The 11,563-nt window shown below is 34.6% G+C and overlaps 1 long non-coding RNA gene across 1 annotated transcript; it reads left to right on the top strand.

The window, feature by feature from the left end:
* Nucleotides 1-9,633: 9,633 nt before the first annotated feature.
* Nucleotides 9,634-11,147, top strand: LOC127901730 (uncharacterized). Its single transcript, XR_008053965.1, has 2 exons — nt 9,634-10,683; nt 10,901-11,147. It is a non-coding gene; the product is annotated as an uncharacterized LOC127901730 (long non-coding RNA).
* Nucleotides 11,148-11,563: the final 416 nt, after the last annotated feature.

The following is an 11,563-nucleotide window of genomic DNA, read 5'->3' as shown; positions in this document are numbered from 1 at the left end:
TGTGGCTGTATGTTGATTAAGTATATACTTTTTGAATTAATAAAAGCTTTTAGATTTCTTGATTTTTTTAAAAAGTTTTTAATTCTAAAATGTTCCAGGGATATAAAACAAACCTTTTTGAACTTCGAATTATCAAATACCAGTATCCGCTTGAAATTATTTTATCAATTGAAGCGGATATTGTTTTATCAATTGAACTGATTAACATATACTAATTAAAAAATTCACATTAGAACCAGTATAAAATTAAAAAAAAATTGAAAACATTAATTAAAAATAAAATATATTTGTAAACTTAATATCTATACATGTGTCCCATAGAAGAGTACAATATGTAACAGATAATTTGGATAGAAAGAAATGTAATTCTTAGTTCTTTTTTTTAATCTTAAATCAACTATGAAATATGTTAAGATGGAGCTGTAGACATAGATGTATCAGAATTTGTAAATATATTAAGATTCGTGTGTATCTATGACTATTTCCATGTCATGCCTCTTTTATTTCACCCTTGTAATAAAATTGCAAAAAACGAGCAACTTTTTTCTACAGGAAATAAAAAAACTAAAAACTCTTCTCATAATTCTTGTGCATTTCATCAAAGATTGTGATTTAAATAATTATAGCTACAAAGTATTTTGCTAAAGTTGCCATGCACTTCACCCACTCTGCCAAGCTCCAAATTAAACGTATATACGCCGTAAAAGACCGAAATAATTAGGCTTTATGATCTATCTTTAGTATATTATTTTTTAAATTCTTATTGTTTGAGGTCAAGGATTCGAGTTTTTCCACATGTAAGGCAAATATTTATGTATTTTTTGCATTGTAGATTTTTTAATGGCTTCTAACTTCAATATATCGAGATAGGTACTAACAGATGTCTAGTTTAGGTGAAGATGCCAACAGATATATTAGGTTTTATTTTCCTATTATTTGTATTTTAGTATCTCATGTCTTATGTACATTGAAATAAAAAAAAATGAGAAAACGACAAATTTTCTTCATATTTCATAAAGTATATCTGGATGCTATTGAAAATGAACTGAATTAAATTTAAATATATATATACACACACGTATGGATATTTGTTATATAAACAAATAGAACAATATGAGTTTTATACAAGAGTAGGCTCTGGCGGCACCAGTGGTTCTTCCTGGTGATATAATACAGAGATAAACACAACGTTTAGATCTGTTATCTCTCTCTTTTTATTTATTTTTCCTTTTTCTTGTTTTTCCCCCAAAAATAGTTCACTAAAATGTACAAATATACAAATTTACTAATAGATGCATATCTAGTCTAGTCCAATGTCTGTCGGGCAAGACGGGATGCATTCCCTTATATGATCAAAGTCTATTAGTGGGTTTCATTTTGCACCTGAGTTGATGGTTTCACATCTTCTTTTTGCTGATGACAGCCTTACATTTTGTGGAGCATCCTTGATTGACTGCTACAAATTAAAGGAGGTTTTTGAGTCATATTCAGCAACTTCTGGATGTTTGTTTAATTTTGATAAATCTTCTATTTTATTTGACCCAAGCGCGCGGGAGAATGTTTGAAATGAAATTAAATGTTTACTTGGGCTTACAAAGGTGTCTTCGTATGATAAGTATTTGGGATTACCATCTGGTGGGCGGCAGCGAAGAGCCTTTTTAATTTCATGAGTTACGGTTCCGGGTGGAGAAGAAATTGTGTGCTTTGGGGGAGGGTATATTTTCTTGTGGAGGCAAGGACGTTGATGATGGCTGCAGGGGTATCTCACTTATGACGTGGATATAGCTGATGTTGAGGCCTTTTCCTTGAGCGGCCGATTTGCTAAGGAGATTGGTTTATCTCCTTCGACTGTAGAGTTATATTTTTGCGTGTTGTACAATATATTATGGGACAACAAAGTACGCATACAGAGCTATTGTGGATCATTTCTGAAGTTCATCACTTGTTAATACTAAAGCAAGATTTTCGGATATCTCATATTTTTTAGGGGATGCAATAACGTAGTTACGTAGCAAATACTTTAGCTCATTTTTGCATTTTGCTGCCCTGAAACCTCTGTTTGGATGAAATTCCTAGTCATCTGACTAAATATCTTTGACATTGTATCTTGTTATTTTTTTCAGAAATATATCAAAAGTATTTTATTCACAAAATCGTCTGTAAGAACCTGTCTTGATGTACTGTTATTATACTTGGTCCAAATTGAAATATGATCCAAATAAAAAGAAAAATTACTGACCTCAAACATGATGTGCCCATCACTAAGTATGCATTCAACCAACTGTTAATATTTATTTATTTCTTGTCATATCTCTTATCAATTATTTTTTTTCCCCACAAAGTATTCACATAGGTAATGTGAAAAGAGAAGCTAAGGTCTAGCTCAAGTGCCACAGAGCGGCCTTCTCGAATCTTGAGCTCGAGCTTCAATGAGTGCATGTGTGAATTATTATTAATAATATATAGATTAAGGATTTTATGTGATGCTGTATTATAGTATTGATAATGAATTTGTTTTAGACCCTTTGCTTTGAATATTTTAATGTATACTATCAGTTTAATTGAGTGGAAAATAATTAGTTGAATTAATAAATAATAGGTAACCTTTAAAATTAAGTTGATGAATTCAAATTAAATAAAGATATTTTTGAATTCAACATGAAAAGAAAGTGATCCATAATAACTCTTTTTTTCTTTCTTTTAATCTATAAATAATCTTTTTTATTTGTTTTTAGCTAGTACAATATTACTAAAGTATTTATATCTTTTTATTTATACAAATATTTTACATAGTTGATCAAAATCTAAAGGTGTACTTTCATTACATCATTGATACTGTAGAAAAAATAACAGCATCAAAGACCTATAAAGTAAAAGGAGAGGAAACGAGTTAGTCTCCCATGTTATGCTTAAGTGGATAGCTGTCACCGCCTTAGGCCATGATTTGCCGACGGCAAGGCTTGGCTTGTAGCTTGTGCCAAGCTGCGGCAGCAATATGGGCATGCTTGACGGCAAGCATAAAAGCAAGTTAAGACCGGCGCGTAGGTTGGGGCGTGATAGCAAGTACACACTGTAGGACAAGTGTAGGGAGTGCAAGACAATGCGCACAAGGGCGTGTGGGCAATGCACACCGCATCTTGCAAACACGTGGGTGCGTGGGAGCACGAGCTCGTGAGCGCGGGTTGATGAGGGCATGTGTGTGGGATTCACGAGACCCGCGACTGCAAGACGCATGAAGCACACGCTGGCTAAGTTGGGCAGCAAGCGAGATGACGCAAGACTAAGTCAGGGGCTATAGAATCGGTCATAAAAACAAGCGTGGGTCGTTGTTGGTGCAACTAGTAGGGGAATATGGGCTTGGATTACGTGCCTAGAAAAGTGGAGACAAGGAAAGTGGGCATTGGCAGTTACTCATTAAGGGAAGTGGGCAGCGGCGGCTATGCTCTGCAACTTCCTTGCCTTTAGTTTAATGGGCAGTAGTTACATTATCCGAGGGGGAGCAGAGACGTGCTTCCTTAAATCATGCTTAATGTGCCTAGTCTTAGAATGAGGTGGCACGAGAGCAGCGCGCCACCTCACCTTAATAAATATGGGTGTCATTTGCAACTTGTATATATAGTGAGGGTAAGTGTGTGTTTTAGGGTCTAAATTTTGGTAGAGAGTGAGATCCTCTGAGCACACATAGCCTCTCGCTAGGTTGTATACTTTTCTTATTAAGAGAATAGGAGAGTTGGAGGTCGTTGCCTCCATAAAAAAAACAATCTTGTGTGTTTTTGTTTCTCCTTCATTGAAACAAAAAATCCTAAATGCTTATTAACACATAGCCTCCGTTGGCGTTGGGTGGCTGGTCGAACGAGGTTTGACGCTGTCACAGGCTTGCCGCATCATAGAGAAAAGCCGTGTGACAATACCCAGATATTATTAGGAAGCGTGTTGACGCTTGCAATGAGTATCCGGCCCATCTCATTCGAAATCTGATGGCCCAAGTGGAGCCCGAACTAGTTAGCATGGTTAACGTATTGGTTGGTCGTGCAAAGTTGCTCCATTTTCATTACTGTTTGCTAGTGGCGAAGCTATGAATTTATTTTAACCTGAACTAAATAAAAAATAATATAAATTTTTTGGGAGTTAATATGAATATTATTAACTTTATTGAGATTATAAAAATGGCATTAAAAATAAATATGAACTTTAGTTATTTTGTTATGATTTATAATATTTTTTTCTAAAAATGAATGGGCCTCAAATAAATATTCAAAGGGCTAGCCCAAGCAGCAGCTCAAATTAACCCTCTCTTAGTTTTGCTTCTATTTGTTGCCATATACTAAAAAAATGTTCATATAAACACATGCTAAATAATGAATAAAAGAATGCTTCTAAAGTAGCAACTTCTCCACATGGAAAGCAAAACAAGTTATAGTTCTCATACTTATACGCTCTAATTAATTTATAGAATTAATTTTTAAATATATTGTTCCCATTAATTTATAGAATTAATCCTTTTAGGGGAACCGATTTATAGAATTTATTGTGTTTATGCTAAGTGAACGATAGCATAAATTGTCACGTAAATTGTCATTTAAAGACTTTTGTAACACAAAATTATGTAGATTAGAAAATGTTAATTATTAAATTTATAGAACTTTAATTATTGTCATTCTAAGTATAACTTACTTTTTAATCAGATAAGGTCTAAATCTTTATCTTTTTGAATAAGTAAAATATTCTATAGCCTATTCCCTCCATCTTTAACTTTGTCTTTATTTCTTGAAAATATGCGAATACATAAGTAGTTATTCTTATTATTATCATCCAAAATTTTCAAAAAATTTGAATAGTATTCAATAGGGGTGTTCGCGGATCGGATTTTACTGATTAGACATCAATCCATATCCGATCCATGATTTTGCGGATTATAAATTTTCAATTCAATTCAATCCAAATCTAATCCATACATCTGCGGATCAGATACGGATTTAACTCAATCCATATCCAATCCATACGTCTGCGGATCGGATGCAAATTTAACTTAATCCATATCCAATCCACCATTTTGCGCATTAATTTCCGAATTAAATTTTTTAGTTCTCTCCAATCCATGAACTAGGGTTGGCAATGGGACGAGATGGGATGGGATTTATCAATCTCAGTCCTGTCCCGTATATGCAAGTGGGATGAAAAAACGTCTCACTCCTGTCTCTATATTTTTTTTGGGACAAAAATATGTCCCGATCCCGTCCCAAAAGAGATGGGATCCTGCGGGATTCGGCTGAAACCAGTGATTGTGAAGTGGCTCAATGGACTTGGGGAAGAAGATGGCTTCCTCTAGTCAGAATCACACGGCCGATGACCTTCAAATTGGTGTTGAGAGTGTATCGAACCAGTATTGGGTGTTGTTAGTGCATGTGACAGCGGGGAAGCTTAGGGTTTTTTGTTTGCAAATTGTTGGTGACTTGCATTATGTTACTTTGCTTTTGGGTGACTTTGTAAATTGTTGGTAACTTGGTGTTATGTTAGGTTGTTTTTGCTAGTGTGTGTGACTTTACTTTTATTTTGTTTAACAATTTTTACAAGTTATATTTGTATATTTGATTATTTAATTATTATTTTATTTTATATTATTATTGGGTAATGGCTAAGATATGTTATAGTGCTTATGTAACTATGTAATGTCACATTTATAATATTTTTTAATTAAATTTATAATTATTTTTAACTAAATAAATAAATAAATATTTTTTTTTGCGGATTCACGAATTTTTGCGGATTTACAGAAATAAATCCATATCCAATCTATCAACTGCGGATTTTTAAAATTTTAATCCTAATCCATATCCAATCCACTAATTCACGGATCAGATAGATTAAGCGGATCAGATTGAATTCTACACACCCCTAGTATTCAACAACTTCTTTTTGGAGTGTTTAAACTTACTATATATATTGGAATTGGTTCAGCCATGATCATTGGCAATCAGCCAAGATTATTGGCAATATTGTAGGCTATGTCTTTTACCCGTCAGAAGCATAACTTGTGCAGTTAATTTTGGCACATCACATGTTTGACGAAATTACCATAACAAATGCGTAACTCATGTACTCTTTCTTTTTTTTATCATCAATTCTGTACTATAAATATGTACCTGCAAATAGTAAAATATACACAAAAATCATTTCTTTTATCAATTGTTCTTCTTCTAATTTATTTTACATGGTATTAGAGCATTGATTACTTTCTTCATCATGAGTATTGAATCCAGCCTCGGAATTTATCCGAGTACATCCACTGGGTTGGTCACTCAAAATCATACTTCTCCATATTATCTTCATCCCTTTGATAATCCAGGCACTGTACTAGTGTCTCAACTCCTAACCAGTGATAACTATCCAACTTGGCGTCGAGCAATTCGAATGGCTTTGTCAGCCAAAAATAAAATGGGATTTGTCAACAGAAACATCCTAAAACCAGAGGGTCCTGAGGCTGCAGAATGGGAGCATTGTAATGATATGGTATTATCTTGGCTATTGAATTCTATATCTCCTGATATTGCTAACAGTGTTATTTATGCTGATACAGCTAAAGAAGTTTGGGATGATCTCTACAATCGTTTTTCTCAAGGAAATCTTGCTAGAATATTTCAAATCAAGCGTGCTATATGCACTCTTCTCCAAGAACAGTCATCCATAAATGTTTACTACACAAAATTAAAGACCCTATGGGATGAACTTGCATCTTATACTTCCATTCCAAATTGTTCTTGCGGATCTCTCAAAGAAATTCAAGAATATCAACAACAAGAACGTGTTTATCAATTCTTAATGGGGTTAAATGACTCTTATGCTGCCCTTCGAAGTCAAACTCTTGCTATGGGTTCACTGCCAACCTTCGGAAAGGTTTACTCCACATTCATCCAAGAAGAAAAACAAAGAGAGCTTCATATTAATTCCAATACTCCCCCCTTCCTGAATCTGCCAATCCCCTTCCTGAATCTGCCGTACTAGCTGTAGCTAAGGGTGAATTCAATCAAGATAAATTTAGTCCACAAAATAGTGTTCTAAAGGCAAGCATCGACCAAAGTGCGAACATTGCGGTAAGCTTGGGCATGTTAAAGAAAAATGCTACAAACTTCACGGTTATCCACCAAAACAAGCTCATGCAGCTTCCACCACAACCGATGTCCCTTCAACAAACAACGCTACAGCTCCTGCTTCTCCAAATAAGGTTGAAATTCCTCACCTCACAGCAAAGCAATATCAGCAGCTGATATCCATTCTCAATCTTAACTCTACTGCACCAGCAGCAAATCTCACGGGTAACTTTGTTTATTATTCAAATTCTACATCTTCATCTTGGATTATTGATACTGGTGCATCTTATCATATTACTTCATCCATAGATTCATTATCACATGTTACACCTATCTCTACTCATAAACCTGTTCGCTTGCCTAATGGTAGTTTTTCACAAATCTCTCATATTGGGAATATCAATCTATCAGAAAAAATCAGACTTAGCAAAGTTCTTTGTGTACCTGATTTTTCTTTTAATCTTTTATCTGTTAGCAAAATTACTAAGTCTTTAAATTGTGTTGTTATTTTCTTTCCTGACTTCTGTGTTTTTCAGGACCTTGTGTTGAAACAGATGATTGGTCTGGGTAAAGAACACAATGGACTTTACTACTATTATCCTACCATTTTTCCTACTGTTTTGCTCACTCAACAACAGCATCCTACATTTGATCTATGGCATTGGCGCTTGGGGTCATCCATCTGCATCTCGACTTCCTTATTTAGCTAAGAGTATTAATAACTTTTCTTCTAGTCATGATTTATTTTGCCATGTGTGCCCTTTATCTAAGCACACTCGCTTACCTTTTCCTAATAAAAATAACTAGTGTAATGAACCTTTTGATTTAATTCATGTTGACATTTGGGGTGATTATTCAGTTCCTTCTTTATCTGGAGCTCACTATTTCTTAACTATTGTTGATGATCACTCACGTTGCACTTGGCTTTATTTAATGAGACATAAATATGAAACTCAAATTCATTTAAAAAATTTCTTTGCCATGATTAAAACTCAATTTCAATGTTCTATTAAGAAAATTCGTAGTGATAATGGACTTGAATTTATATATATGTCTCATTTTTTTAATGAACATGGCATTTTGCATCAACATACTTGTGTAGCCATACCCCAACAAAATGGTGTTGCTGAACGCAAGCATCGTCACATCTTAAAAGTTGCACGTGCTCTTCGTTTTCAAGCTTACTTACCTCTTAAGTTTTGGGGTGAATGTGTTCTAACGGCAACATATCTTATAAATTGTTTGCCTACACCCTTGCTTTCTGGTAAGACTCCTCATGAAGTTCTTCTTAAATCTAAGCCATCTTATGATCATTTGCGTGTTTTTGGATGCTTATGTTATGCTCAAAATTTATCTCCCAAGAAACATAAATTTGCTCCTCGAGCAATTAAAGGTATCTTTATCGGGTACCCTTTTGCTCAACGAGGTTATCGCATATATGATCTTGAAAAGCATATCATATTCACTAATCGTGATGTCACTTTTCAGGAAAGGATATTCCCTTTTCAGGAGAAACAACTTTAGCAAAATCAACCCTCAATTGTTTTGCCCATACCTATAAATGAAGTTATCAATGAAACATCAAATGAGGCTAATGCTCAACCACCACCAAGTGATCAAGAAAATCTGCAACTATCTACACTTGATCAACAAAATCAGCCACCACCATCTGGCTTGGACATTGATACACTTCGTCGCTCCACTAGGACTCATCAACCACCTTCATATCTTTAAGATTATCATTGTTCGCTAGTCACTCACTCTAATTTATTATCTCATCGTCCTTTCCCAATCATTTCTAAGTCTAAAACAATCTCTTATCCTCTTCATAATTTTATATCTTACAATACATTATCTTCTAAACATTTTGCCTTTACAGTTGTTATTTCTATAGAAATTGAGCCAACATCTTATGCTCAAGCAATTAGGCACCCAAAATGGCGAGAAGCTATGGTTGCTGAAATTCAAGCTCTTAATAAGAACAAGACTTGGACTCTTACACAGCTTCCTCCTGGAAAGGTGCCTATTAACTGTAAATGGGTGTATAAAATTAAGTTTTGGTCAGACAGGTTTGTTGAGCGATACAAGACTCGCCTTGTAGCTAAAGGCTTTACTCAAAAAGAAGGTTTGGACTATCATGAAACATTTTCCCCTGTAGCTAAACTAACAGCTGTTCGATGTGTTCTTGCTGTTGCAGCTATAAAAAATTGGCCTTTATATCAGCTCGATGTTCATAATGCTTTTCTTCATGGAGATCTTCATGAAGAAGTCTACATGAAACCTCCTCCAGGTTTTTGTCAACAAGGGAAGCACTTAGTTTGTCGGCTTCAAAAGTCCTTATATGGTCTTAAGCAAGTTTCTCGTAATTGGTTTGAAAAATTTTCTTCCGTCCTTCGTCTTGCTGAATTTAAACAATCTTATTGTGATTATTCATTATTTACATCTACAATAGAGTCCTCCATTACTGCAGTATTGGTATATGTTGATGATATTGTCATCACTAGTAATAATGAACTTGCCATAAAAGCTCTTAAGGATTTCTTGCATCATCGTTTTCACATGAAAGACATTGGAATTTTGAAATATTTTTTGGGAATTGAAATTGCTAGATCTAGTAAAGGAATTTTTTTATCTCAATGAAAATATGCCTTAAAGATCTTGAATGATGCAGGCCTTCTTGGTGCTAAACCAACTGATTTTCTAATGGTGCAAAATTTAAAATTAGATCCAGATGATGGTGATATCTTAGAAGATCCAAGCTTATTCAGAAGACTAGTGGGACGCCTCCTTTATCTTACCATTACTAGACCATATTTGGTTTATTCAGTTCAAAAACTTAGTCAATTTGTCTTTAATCCGCGTAAACCTCATTTAGATGCTGCTTATAGAATTTTAGCTTTTTAAAAATCTTCTCCTGGTAAAGGCATCTTATTATCTTCTAATAGTTCTTTCCAAATTGAAGCTTATTGTGATTCAGATTGGGGAGACTGTCTAACTACTCAAAGATCTGTCAATGGCTATTGTGTCTTCCTTCGAGAAAGTCCTATTGCATGGAAAAGCAAAAAACAGGCAACTATAGCTCGATCTACAGCAGAAGCAGAATATAGGGCTATGGCTTCCACTACTTGTGAATTAATTTGGTTAAAATCGCTTTTACATGATCTTGGCGTTTCACATCCACAACCTATGCAACTCTATTGTGACAATAAAGCTGCTCTTCATATTGCTGCCAATACAGTGTTCAATGAAAGGACCAAGCATATCGAGTTGGATTGTCACTTTGTTCGAGAGAAAATCTAGGCAAGATTGATCAAAACAGCACATGTTTTATCTGCTCATCAAATTACTGATATTTTTACGAAAGCCCTTGGAAAGGAACATTTCCATCGTCTTAGTGGCAAGTTGGGCATTCACAACATCCATGCTCCAACTTAGGGGGGAGTATTGGAATTGGTTCAGCCATGATCATTGACAATCAGTCAAGATTATTGGCAATATTGTAGGCTGTCTTTTACCCGTTAGAAGCATAACTTGTGCAATTAATTTTGGCACATCGCATGTTTGACAAAATTACCATAACAAATGCGTAACTCATGTACTCTTTCTTTTTTTATCATCAATTCTGTACTATAAATATGTACCTGCAAATAGTGAAATATACACAAAAATCATTTCTTTTATCAATTGTTCTTCTTCTAATTTATTTTACAATATATCCTGCAATATATTCCGCTATTGCGTTTTATCTTTCTCCCCTTCCATGGAGAAGCTAATTAATTTCATCTTCTTTTTATTTGTTCTCTTCTGTTCAGTGCAGTTTCCACATTTGCTGGCGGCTCATCTGTGAAGCTTTTTGTATTTGGAGACTGCCGCGTGAATACTGGAAATTGGCCAAAAGATTTTACTCCATGGCAACAACCTTATGGGATCACTTTTCCTAGAGAACCAGCTGGCTGTTTCTCAAGTGGACGCGTCTTGACGGATTACATTGGACAGCCATAATTCTCGAATTTTCCCCAATTAATTTCTCCAATTAAAAGCTTTATGTTTTCATTTTCATGTTTGTGTTGTTTATATATGCAGCTTCATTTCTGAAGATACAATCTCCTGTGCCTTATGAATTGAAAAAATCAAAATGCAACCTCGTCTGAACTTCAGTATGGCATGAACTTTGCATATGGAGGAACCAGTGCGTCTAAGAAATTGGATATATATATATTGGTTATTTGCTTGAATAAGTTGTGTTAAGGAACAAACAAATCAGAAAAATAAAAGAGAACAGAGCACGTATGGTAGAGGAAATGAGAAAGATTTTCCATTTTATTTGTTGGCTAACTTAGTCTTCTATTGAGACATATATATGCTAGCTTCAATTCTTAAGATTTATACAAATCGATTAAGCAAAACGATACAAGTACAAGCAGTTGTATTTAATTTAATCGAGCTTTCTTCCTAAGATCTAATAATTTCTGACG

The sequence above is a fragment of the Citrus sinensis genome, chromosome 4 (assembly GCF_022201045.2).
Source record: "Citrus sinensis cultivar Valencia sweet orange chromosome 4, DVS_A1.0, whole genome shotgun sequence".
NCBI lineage: Eukaryota > Viridiplantae > Streptophyta > Magnoliopsida > Sapindales > Rutaceae > Citrus > Citrus sinensis.
This window is presented reverse-complemented; position numbering and strand designations above follow the sequence as displayed.